At 44.3% G+C, this 12,716-nt stretch overlaps 1 long non-coding RNA gene across 1 annotated transcript in view; it reads left to right on the top strand.

The window, feature by feature from the left end:
- The window catches only part of LOC135202062 (uncharacterized), a 145,334-nt gene extending 133,139 nt beyond the window's left edge, over positions 1-12,195 (top strand). The window contains exon 3 of the long non-coding RNA XR_010311664.1: positions 12,095-12,195. This is a non-coding gene — a long non-coding RNA (uncharacterized LOC135202062). The remainder of the gene's footprint in view (positions 1-12,094) is intronic.
- Positions 12,196-12,716: the final 521 nt, after the last annotated feature.

A 12,716-nucleotide genomic window follows, 5' to 3' on the forward strand; every position in this document is an offset into this window, starting at 1 on the left:
TATAGTGGTTTGTCCCTTATTTTTTGCTAGGACAACCACCCTTGTACTGATATGTACTTCAGTGTTCCTACCCTTATTTTTATGCTAGGGTAGGCCACAATATGTTTTGTATAAATTCTCCAATTTGGGTTTGTGATAGCTTCAGTCACCAATGTGTTTTTGTATATATTTGAACTAATTGTATTAATTGTATTAATGATGGATTTGAGTGTACCTCCCTTACCCTTATTTTTTATGCTAGGGTAGGACACATGTATGTATATATTTGTAATTATATATTCTATTAAGTAAATCCAAAAATTTCCTTATTTTACATGCTTATTTATAATTTTATTATCTACCATTTAAGTACTTTAAGTTTACTAACATTCTGTTATTGATTATTGTAATAAGTTAGTTTAAGTGCTTAATTTGTATGCTGTATTTGATTTACTTATATTATATCCATCATTTTAATCTGTTTTTTTCATTATTTCCTTTTCCATCTTGTCTGTTTCTCTGGTACTCTTTCATAGGCCGACACGAGCTGAGCCCAGAAAAGGGATTTTGACGAAGGAAAAATCTATTTCTGGGTGATTGGCTCGTGTCGCCCTATGAAACCCCATCCCTTTTTTTATGGTTTGTTTTTCCCCCCCTTGTTGCAGGACAGATGTATTTATGTTTTAATTAAGGATGACCGCTAGGGGCGCTGCTGTCCGTGGCGTCCTCTAGTAGTAGTATTAGAGGCTGCATCGCCCGTTGGTATCGCTCTCTCTTGGGGGGATTCTGATAGGGAAGTTCTAATTGGTGTTTGTCTCGTGGTAGTGTTCCACACTCGCCCCTATATCATACCGACACTTCTTTTTAAGAGTGACGAGTCAGTTTTACTGACATTTTTCTTAAATTTTGTTTTTTCTCTGGTAATTTTAGGTCTAATTTTACCTAGAAAGAATGATGTTAAGGATACTTTCATAGGCGACACGAGCCAATCACACCAAGAAATAGATTTTTCCTTCGTCAAAATCCCTTTGTTAGTAATACATTTTCATACACATTTTAACATAAAAGCAGTAACATTTATCAATCGACACATCGATCGCTAATTTGCACTTTTTTAAATCATATTTTCAGAAGAGCAGCAGGTGGCGGCTTACAAGAAAGAACATGAAAAAACAATCGTATTTGATAACGTGAAGGGCAGTTTCAAAAGCTGCTTTGTATAATATTTCTGTACAGAAATAAAAATGCCTTTCACGTAATACATTTTCATACACATTTTAAACAAAAGCATGAACATTTATAAATCGACACATCTGTAGCTAAATTTGCACTTATGTAACTCGATATTTTCGGCATAGAACAGCGTCAGAGGCATATATTTTACCCTAATGCCTAAGTAATAACTCTCCATAAAATTTGTTAATATAATTTGCATAACCTTTATGGTCTGAACGGCATTTCTACAAATGTATGAACTTGTTAGACAACGGCGCTAGCGGCGCTGTTAACTGAAATTTGTGCCGTAAAGATACCTTTAAAATGCCTTATTTTTTAAATGAATATTTTTGACGACTGGTAAAACCGATTCGCCGTTGAGTGATTGTGCCATTAACCGCGGGCCGCCTGTACCTAAAAAACGGTTGAAAACGGATCCTGTCTGGTTAAAATTTACGTGTAACCTTTCGGCAGTACTTAACTTAGCTGCAGCGATGGCTTGAAGTTCCATAGTTGCAGTAAAATCCAAATTAGCAATCACAAACACAGAGAGCAAAAAAGCACGTGCGGGCAAGGTGTCGCTAACGGAAAGGATGGCCACCAGAGGCGCTGGTGTTAGCGTGGGTGGGTGAGTAGTAGTAGTTGCTGGCGCGGGCTGTGTACCAGCTCTCTCTGGCAGGGGGATTTTGGTGGAGGAGAGATCTAAATGACAAGAGGTCTGTGGTAGTGGTCTCACTCACCCCAGTGCCATACCGACACCCTCTTTTTATTTAGGGTGAGCAAGTCAGGATACTCTGACATCCCCCTCTTTTATTTTCTCTGGTAATGTTAGTATTATTTACCTTAGAAATATGAACTGAAGGGATATTTCACAAAGCGACATGGGCTTGGCCCAGAAATAATAAAGGGATTTTGACGTAAGGAAAAATCTATTTCTGGGCGATTGGTTCGTGTCGCCCAGCGAAATATCCTTTAATCCATTATTTCTAAGGTAAATGCACTAACACATACCAGAGAATAAATAAAATAAAGAAAAGGTCAGTACTACTGACTCGCTCACCCTCCAAGAGGGTGTCGGTATGAACACTAGGGCGAGTGAGACCACTACCACGAACCACTTACCAATAGAAATCTCCTACTACAAACCCCCACTAAGGGGAGGGGAGCCGACCCACAGAGTGGGCAGCAACTACTACTACTCCATCCCATGCTGCCGACTGCTGCGCCTCTGGTGGCCATCCTGAAGTTAGCAACAATCTGAGCGCAGGGATGGGTAGGGTTGGGATTTTCGCTGGGGCGACACGAACCAATCGCCCAGAAATAGATTTTTCCTTACGTCCAAAATCCCTTTTCTGGGCTCAGTTCGTGTCGCTGCGCGAAATCGTACCGAGAGAATTAGCACAAGATTGTAAAGAAAATAAATAAATAAGGTCTCAATAAAACTTAAAATAAAATAAAGAAATATAATTGCTAAGAAATATACATATACACCAATTATACAAGTTAGAAATATTCCTTAAAATTAACTTAAAGTTAACATATATGTACAGGGCATCATGGAAATAATATGTTGATCTTAACATTTGTGTATAGTTAAATATGTACAAAGTAAATAAAGCAATTACAATAATAAACTGAATTTGAACAAACTTAGACAATAATATAATAAACAAATGTATATGACTTAGTATACAAAACCCGTAACCATTGCAAATGTAGATGTGTCCCCCACCCTAGCATAAAAATAAGGGGACCACATCATAGAGATCAGAATATACAAACAATTGTTGGGTGACCCTAGCAAAAAAAATAAGGGTTTACACCCACTGTAACCATCACAAGAGCAGCTAAGACTCAAGGTAGACGTAGATGAACATGGTAGGTATAGACAAACTGTTGAATGAGATAGGTAGAAAGGAGAACTGGATCTTCAACTTAAGATTAAGCAGAGTCGGGGGAAACTATGTTACCCGCCGCAACTGCTGAAAATTTCAGAGCTTCCAAGGACTTTAAGTAATGACTCTTAAATACTGTCGGCGATTTCCATCCAGTATACTTTTTTTAAATCATCAAAATTCATGTGTTGGAAATAGTTAATTGAGGGTGGCAACTGCCCTGACATCATGATCTTTAGGGAAGGAATCAGGGTTTGGCTTGCTTAATAAAGTACAGGATCTGTTGCCTGATACCCTTAATAGATAAAGTACCACCTTTTTCTCTCTTAAAGAGAGGACCTGACGAGGATGAGGATGTCTGGACAGAAATCTCTTAAGGTCGATACTGGACAAAGAGAAACATCTTGTGGAAGGGGTATAACCTTCCACGGTTCCCACCTCATCAAAGGATCCTCATTCTTTGCTAAAAAGCTACGTTCCGGAGAAAGTAGAACTTCCCTGTGGGAAGAAATTCTATATGATTCGGATCTCTGGATAACGCCGACAGTTCTCTGAGATTCTAGCTCCTGAAGCCAAGCTTAATAAAAATATGAGTTTTTCTTAGAGCATTATAAATGAACATGTCGTATTGTCTGTTTCTGAAGCCAGCTTTAGAACATCATTCAAGAACCACGATACTGACGTAGGCCTCACTGAAGGTCTAAGTCTAGCACAAGCCTTGGGAATAGACGAGAAGTAAGAGTCTGTCAAGTCCTATGTTGAAACCGAGTTGAAAAAAATCTTCTTCAAGGCTGACTTGTTTGTCGTAATAGTGCTAACTGCTAAGCCTTTTTCAAATAAAGATCTGAAAACAGGATATAGCTGAATTGATTGTCATGATTCTAATATCGATTCTCTTTCAGGAAGGTTGCCAACTTTTTGACTGCAGCATCATACTGTCTCAAAGTTGAATCTCTTTTATCAGATTCCAAGAAAAGAATATTTCGTGGATCAATATCTGCATCTCTTTTAGCCGCAAACTTCATGAAGTCCATAAAGTTAGGGTTTTGGAGAATTCCTGAGGAAGCGAACACAGTCTTCGTTTGTACTGACGGGGGTGAAGCCTGGGATTGGGAATTCGAAGAGGCGAAGACCCAGTTCCAGAATCAGAGGGTACCAATTGCTCTTCGGCCATTCGTCTGGGGCTACTAGAGCTACTTGGCCCTTGAACGTCCTGAGTTTGTTCAGTACCTTCAGGAGAAGATTCACTGGGGAAAGACATAAATCTTCTCCCAGTTTTGTTCCAATCTATGGACAGGGCGTCCGTGGCATAGGCCAGAGGGTCCAGGTTGGGGGCCACATAACATGGGAGTTTGTGGTTCGCTTGAGATGCGAATAGATCTACTTGTTAGACCTGGAACCCTCCGGAGAATCCATTGGAACGACTGTTGTCCAGTGACCATTCCGACTCCAGAGGAACTGAGCGGGATAGAGCATCTGCTATGACGTTTCTCACTCCAGCTATATGGGTGGAGGAGAGTTGCCAACTGAACTTGTCCGCCAGGGAGAAGATGGCTACCATGACATGATTCAGATGTCGTGACTTGGAGCCTCCCCTGTTTTACCGCAATGGACTACCACTGCGCTGTCCAGAACTAGCTTTATGTGGGAGTTCTTTGGCGGACGTAACCTTTTCAGAGTCAAGAACACTGCCATCGCTTCCAGTACGTTTATGTGAAGCTGGCGGAACTGGGGTGACCAGGTTTCCTTGAACCTTCTTGAACTGAGAATATCCTCCCAGCCGCTTAATGAAGCGTCTGTGTGGATGGTAATCCCCGGAGGAGGAAACTGAAGGGGTACTGATATTGACAGGTTCTTCACTTTTGCCCAAGGGCGTAGACGATTCCGTAGAATCTGTGGGACTGATGACAACTTGTCCCTGGATCTGACATTTGCTCGTGAGCGCCAGATTCTGTTAGGTCTTTCAGTTTGGCTTTCATCAAGATGTTTGTCACTGATGCAAATTGGAGTGAACCCAGGATTCTTTCCTGGCTTCTCCTTGAAGCAAGTTTGTGTCCTAGAAATTGCTTTACTGACTTCGCTATTTCCTTTCTCTTGGCTGATGGAATCGACAGAGTATGGGAGGATAGATTCCATTGAATGCCCAGCCACTGAAAGTTGGACTCCGGAGTGAGTCTTGATTTTGTCCTGTTTATCTTGAACCCTAGATACTCTAGGAACTGGATTACTTTCAGTGTGGCTTTTGCGACATTCCTCGACTGTTGGAGCCCAAATCAACCAATCGTCGAGATACGCTACTACCATTATCCCCTGAGACCTCAGTTGTTGGACGACTACTTCCGCCAACTTCGTGAACACCCTGGGTGCCACGTTCAGACCGAAGGAACTACCTTGAAGGAGAATGCTTGATCTCCTATCTTGAAGCCCAGATAAGGGCGAAAGTGTCTTGCAATAGGGATATATAGTATAGCGTCCGTAAGATCGATAGAGGTGGTGACGGCCCCACGGGGAAGTAAGGTCCGCACCTGCGAGATGGTGAGCATTTTGAACTTGTCGCAGCGAATGGCCGAAGTTTAAACGGATAAGTCTAAGATTACCCTTCTTTTTTGTGGAGCCTTTTCTTTGGAACGCTGAATAAGCGCCCTTGAAATTTTAATCTGTTGACTCTCGCTATTGCTCCTTTCTGAAGGAGGTCCTCCGCATACTCCGTCAATTCTTTTGATGGAAGTTGAAGGAAAGGTCTGGGTGGAGGCGGATTCGCAATCCAACTCCAACCCAGGCCTTTCGACACAATACTTTGTGCCCACTTGCTGAATCCCCACCGGTGCCGGAAGAGAAACAGCCCTCCCTCCCTACCTTCCAAAGTTCTCATTGCTGCTGGTAACCTCCACGGCCTCCCCGGAAGTGTTTTCCCCTGTTAAGAGACCTTCCTGATCCTTTCTGACGAAAGGATCCTTACCTCTGCCTCCCCTACCCGAGCGGTCATACTGCTGAAAGGCCTGGCCTTCGAACACTTGGTTGAAGGCTGGGGAGACAGCGTAAAAAGGTGGAAGGTTGAGGCTGGGGGGAAATCACGTAGATGGGCTGTGATTGAGCCTGAGGTAGAGGGTTGGGCTGACTGTACCAACGGAACAGTCGAAAAACAGCTGGGCGAAGCGTTGCTGCTTTTTCTGGAAGTCTGAAAACGTCTGGGTTTCCTCTGAGCCTTACCCCTTGCTGATTGGCGGTGGCGTCTCTTTGCGGTGAGACCCCAACGATCCTTAAGGCTTTGGTTAAGCCTTGTCGCTTCCGCCTGGACCTCCTTTTACCATTGCATCAGGGAAGAGGTCTGCTCCCCAGATGTTGGATGAAAGCAACTTATTCGGCTCATGACGAATAGTTGCTTCCTGGTGGACAGTTTCCGACAGTTAGTTCTGGCTGTATGCGAACCTCAAACATGTCAGACTGAACTGTTTGCGTCAGTGACTTGGTGAGAAGCTTAAAGAGTGGCTCAGAGCCGTAGAAAATGGTTGCCACTTCCGTCATTGCCATGGCGTTAAATGGACCTGGCTTAGCCTTAGTCTTGGCCTCAAATTCAGCCTGAATGAGGCTGTCCGGCAAAGTCTAGGCAGCTTCTCCACCAAACTGATCCATAGCACAGTCTGGCTTGAGTTTGCCCGCCGAAAAAAGTGTTGGGTAAATCTTCCCACAATTCTCCGAGTTGAGGGGAGGGAGCAAAGGAGATGTGGGGTCTGCTTCCCTTAGCTGTGGCAACGACTCCCCCTTCTGGGCCGCCGGGATAGTGACCGTAGCTATTTGGTAAGGAAGGGAAGCGGAGTTCCCTCTTCCATTGTGAAAATGGTGAAGGGACTCTTGAAAGGTTGAATTTTCGTGTTTCGAACAATCCATGTCCTCTAAACACCTGAGCCATTCCCTTTGAGCCTGGTCACGTGAGTAGAGGACTGTCTCCTTTAGGGACCTTGTCATCTCTAGTCATGGCTGCGTCAGTGAGTCTGGCGTAGCCAATGAATGGTGGTTGTAGACCCTCCGGGTAGAACTCGAAGTCCTCAATCTTCGAGTACCACACTCCGGAATTGAAATAAGACCGTCCTGGAAAGGGGCGTATGACACCACCCTCCAGGGGTTTATTCATAGAGAACGGAGGCAGAGAGTCATGAGGTGGGAGCTGAGCTATTCCGGTGCCGAAAGGTGGGGAGGGGTAGTGCTAGAGGAGCCTGGCTAAGTTCGGCGATGATGTTATCCTGGGACGTGATCCTGTCGGACAACCGGAGAAGAAATCTGCTCCATACTGCTCTTCAGAGAGCCGACCAAGTCTCCCATGTGTTGCAACAGACCAGCATTGGGATCCAAAGCCGGAGCTGCTGCGGAGGTGGTTGGGTAACTCTGAACAGGTACCAAGGGGAGAGGAGGAAACGGTGACTCCGCCGGAGTATGTGGCCTCTCCTTGGAAGACCTGCTCCTTGAGGATTTGGAGCTAGACCCAGGAAGCTCTAGACCTCTCCGCTCCGGGGTTTGTAGCCGGAGACTTACGAGATGTTGACGGCCGAGCGAAGTCTTTTTGGACGACGACGGATGTCTTGCTGAGGGTTTTTACAACCGTCTGTCCCTTGACCTTAGGTCTTACTGAAGCGTCAGGAGAAGTATAAAGGAGCTCAGCTCCTGTAAAGCCTTGGAAGGAAGCTGGAGAGTTAGCAGGAGTAGAAGACCCAGTGGCGCCCAAGGGAAGCCCTTGGCGTCCAACGTACCTACCTCGACCAACAGGTCGTCAACACCTACCATGGGCTCTATATTTAAATCAAGTGTCGCGACGTCCGACGAGTATCTTGGCCTGGTTCCTTTAACGAAGCGGCGAGCTGTTGTTGAATCGCCGCCATAGTCGGGGCTGCCTCTGCCGGGTCGACGTAACCCGTTGACTTGCCGCCGGGGAAGATTAGGACAGCCAACCTCTTCTCCAGAATGTAGGGCTGTCCCTTGGCGGCGTTCTTACCGAAACCGCCGACCCAAGCCCTCAGGGTTGCCAGGGCGGTATCTCTAACGGCGGGAGCCTGGAAGAGAGGGCATTCATTAGTTTTAAGTTTAAACTTAAGATTAAAATTAAAACTTAAGTAATAGGCTTAGTCTAAAGACATAGGGGATGGCAACATCCCATATAAAAGAGCTTAAGCTTAAAATAAGAGATTAAAATTAAACTTAAAGAACTACAACCTTTCTTGGGATTACCGAACGGAGTTGGGAATACTTACCTTCCCGTCCAAGAGCTGACTCACAAGATCGTAGCAAATGGTGCAGGTTTCGTGGAACCAGACCTTGTAGATTCCCGTGCGCGTAGTCGCGCATAGGAGCATGGGACCTGCAGACTTCATGTCCACAGGGGTCCGGAGCATGGCATTGCATCCTGGATGCTCACAGTTGTGGTCTGTAAGTGAAAAGATACATGAGTACCGTAAAGACATCACTTACAGGCTAGTAGGCTAAAAGAACTCCGCTGCATGCCGGAGCGCAAAAAATTTTTGGGCATAACCCCTCCCTTACCGCCTGAATAGGCTAGAACCCCGGAGAGGTCCGGTGTGATAACGTAGGTAACGGAGGGATTCGGCTTAGGCTAGCTTAAATTAAACTTACTATAGTTTAAATTAAACACTAAACACTTAAGCCTAAAGCACTAGTACGTACCGAATAATTCCGGTGCGCGGCGATGTTCGTGTCGCGATAATTAGCGAGACGGGGTGGTTAGGAAAGACCAACTGTACGCCTGCAGTCCGCCCGCAAGGGTGAACTAGCAACCTTCCACGTGAATGCCGGACTCCGTAAAATAAAAAGCACCAGTAAACCGGGAAGGAGCGAGAGGGCGAAACAGACTCGAGCCAACAACGGAGCGACGGAGTAACGACGGGGGGTGGGGGGGAAGGCCAGTCCCCCCCTTAGTCATCCGAGCGCGAGCCATGCAAAGGCAAGAAGAACAGTCAAGTCCAGTCCTGGGTCTGTCCAGCCCCCCTACTCCCTCCGCCTAGGGAGAGAGGGCAGGCACGGGTATGTGGAGCGAGCGAGGACAGACCTACCCCCCCCCCGCCCCCCCCCCCCCCCCCCCGGCCCGGTATGGAAGAGCGGAGGAGGGTAAGGTGACTGGACGGGCGCCTGGCTGCTTCGCGATCACATGGTGACCACGGAGCGGTAACATGAGAAATACAACGAAAAAACATAGCCTAGGTTAAAGCAACCAACTAATCAGTGAGATGCTATACAGAAGCAACCGAACTGATGAGAGGAAGCAATAAACTGGTGGGGACCAATGAAATACGGAACCTAGGCTACGTAATATGCCAGACGCCGTAGGCTAACCTAAAATAGATAAAATAACTAAAAATTACATTAAAGTGAAAGTAAGAAAGTAAATCAGTAGGAGAAAAAATCCAGGAGTGTACGACTAACCCGAAAGAAAGTCTACCACTCAAAGCTAGCCGGGGCCGATACTAAGAGCTGTGGCTAGGGTCTGGATGGAAGATGCCTACGCAAGGTAAAGAAGACATGCATGCATGACATAAAAACCAAGTAGGCTGGACCCCTACCCCATAATATAGATAACTAGGGCAATAGAGGGCGTAAAAAAAAGTAAGAAGGGAAGGTCCTAGGGTATGGAAGACCAAGAACGAACCCCGCCACGAGGCAGAACAATGCCGCCATGCTTCCGACCAAGAGCCAGTATTTATACCTAAAAAACGGCAAATACTGACTCAAAGGCCGGGAAAAAAAACCCAATAGCAACAATAACAGATTACTTAACTTAGCTGCTGCGATGGCTGCACGCTCCATAATTAGTAAAATCCAAGAAAGGGGCACAAAAAACACAGAGCAAAAAAGGGCACGTGTGTACGCAGTGCGCTAACTGAAAAGGATAGCCACCAGAGGCGCAGCAGTCGGCAGCATGGGATGGAGTAGTAGTAATTGCTGCCCACTCTGTGGGTCGGCTCCCCTCTAGTGGGGGTTTTGTAGTAGGAGATTTCTATTGGTAAGTGGTTCGTGGTAGTGGTCTCACTCGCCCTAGTGTTCATACCGACACCTCTTGGAGGGTTGAGCCGAGTCAGTAGTACTGCCTTTCCTTTATTTTATTTATTCTCTGGTATGTGTTAGTGCATTTACCTTAGAAATAATGGATTAAAGGATATTTCGCGCAGCGACACGAACTGAGCCCAGAAATAACATTTTGTTGAAAATAAAGGCAGCTTTCAAATTAATCTTATACAGGATCTTTATAAAAAATATATTATCACATTTTCCTTATAGTATTTTTGGTATTTTTTTCTTGGATACCTGTATCATCTATCCTTGTACTGTTGGTAAGACTCCTACTGAGGCTGATGTAGTCTACATGTTTCGATCATCTCCATGGTCATCATCAGGATGTTAGTGAAGCTGAACTGGATGATTACTGGGTTCAGATGGGCTTTTATAGGAGGGTTGAGCACGGTTGAATTCGGTGCTTATTTATAATTGGATGGCTTGGGGCATCCTTCTGGGCCTTAGCTGCCTCTCGTGCAACGATGGTTAGGACTGATATTGCATGCAAGCGCCATTGAAGCGCTGGGAGGGCCAGGAGAATTCCGCTCTACAGTAGCTAAATTTTGATTGGTGCTTGTGTTCCGTGGGGTGCTCGTTGCTGGTCTCCTGGTAGCTGTAGGGAGGAGAAAAGTCTCTTGGGTAGTATTCATTGATGGCTACAGCTACTGGGAGACCCGCAACGAGCACCCCATGCAACGTGAGCTCTAGTCAAAATTTAGCTGCAGGAGAGCAGAATTCTCCTGGCCCTTCCCAGCACTACATTGGCATTCGCATGCAAGACCAGCCTCGACGCATGACAAGCAAATTAGGCCATGCCCCCAGGCATCCAATGATAAATGAGCACCAAATTCAGCCCTGTCCACCCCTCTTTTAAAAGCCCATCTGAACCCAGTAATCATCCAGCTTATCTTCACCAACATTCTGATGATGACCACAGAGATGGTTGAACTACTAGAGTACACCAGCCCCTGAAGGAGTCCTGCCATCAGTACAAGGATATATATTACCTGTATCCAAGAAAAAATGCCAAAAACACCGGATAGCTACTTAGATCCCATTGAAGTTACCAGCATTGGTTTCTATACCTAGCAAAGAGATATAAGCAAAATGTAATAAAATATTTTTGCTAAAATATTTTTGACAAATATCCCAATTAATACAAATATGAATATTGGATTTCTACTCAACAACCTAGGTGATTCAGAAAAATGAAATATCAGAAGAATGGAAAAGACTGTATAAAATTAATTTGGTGAAAGCTGCCATTATTTTCAACAAAACATGTATCAAAGAAGGTCTGCTCCCTGCAAATAATAATAATAATCTTGAGTAAGTTGTTTAATACTTATACAGCAATTATGTTTGATAATGTGAAATATGCTTCAATCTCCAGAAATGCCATTCATTTTACTGAAAGATGAGATCAGGCATGTTTTGAAGAGCTGACTGTAGCATTTCTTGTTACATGTGAAAAAATTAATATTGTATATGAATAAAATGTTGGAAGATATAGTAATGCCCTGTTCTGATTGAATAAATATATTAATGTTTAACTCTCATGGACAATAAATATGTTAGTTGAAGGTACAGGCAGTACTCAGGTTTTTGTGGGGGTTCTCTTCCTGGGAGGGCACTGTAAACTGAAAATTGCCCTAAGCTGAATCATCATAATTCTAATGGAATAAGTAGCACTTACAGCACTGTTACACTGCCCTAAGATCAGGTTATGGTGCCATAAAGCAGGTAACAGCACCGTAAACCCACTTACGGTGCTGAAAAAATGAGGCTAACATCACTATGAGGCAAGCACTGCAAGTCCGGAATGGCGCAACCTGAACCTGACATAACCTGGGGACTGCCTGTGTTCAGCTTCCTATTGACACCTTTCAGTGAAACAATATAACGATAACTTTTGATTGCATAAAATAATTTATTGCACTTCTTTTTAGGTTCAGCAAAGGTTACCATTGGGGGCATCTCAAAAGAAGTAAAGGAACCTAAAAACCCCGAGCTTGTTCCTGTTGGTTACTGTAAGTTTTAAAAAGTTTTTTCTTAAACATATACAAACCCTCATTCTGTATATATGGATTTAGATTGGGAACGTGAGCCAGAATGGCCATCCAGACTTAAAGTTGGGACATATCTCAGAACTCACTGCTCAGTTTTGATGTTCAAACTTTTCATAAACTTGAGATTTTCTTTACTGTCTTTAGTTTTTGAACTGTGTCTTGTATTATTATAATACAAACCCATTGGTCAGTTAAGCATGCTAGCAAGGAATTTGGGTTAACTTTTTCTTGCAATGAGTAGTACAGGCAGTCCCCGGGTTACGACGGGGGTTCCGTTCTTAAGACGCGTCGTAACCCGAAAATCATCGTAAGGCGGAACGACGTTGGAAAAATGTCTTAAACTAATAAAAAGTTATAAAAACCTTACTTGTAAATCCTTTGGTTAAACACTACAATGTTGTTCCCTGTAGTTTTATGTACAACCTGGAGTTATTTTCATAAAAAAAAATGCTGATTCTTGAAGGTAAAAACTATTGTAATCCTCTGGTACACTAACATTCTT

The sequence above is a fragment of the Macrobrachium nipponense genome, chromosome 30, assembly GCF_015104395.2.
Source record: "Macrobrachium nipponense isolate FS-2020 chromosome 30, ASM1510439v2, whole genome shotgun sequence".
NCBI classification, from domain to species: Eukaryota; Metazoa; Arthropoda; class Malacostraca; order Decapoda; family Palaemonidae; genus Macrobrachium; species Macrobrachium nipponense.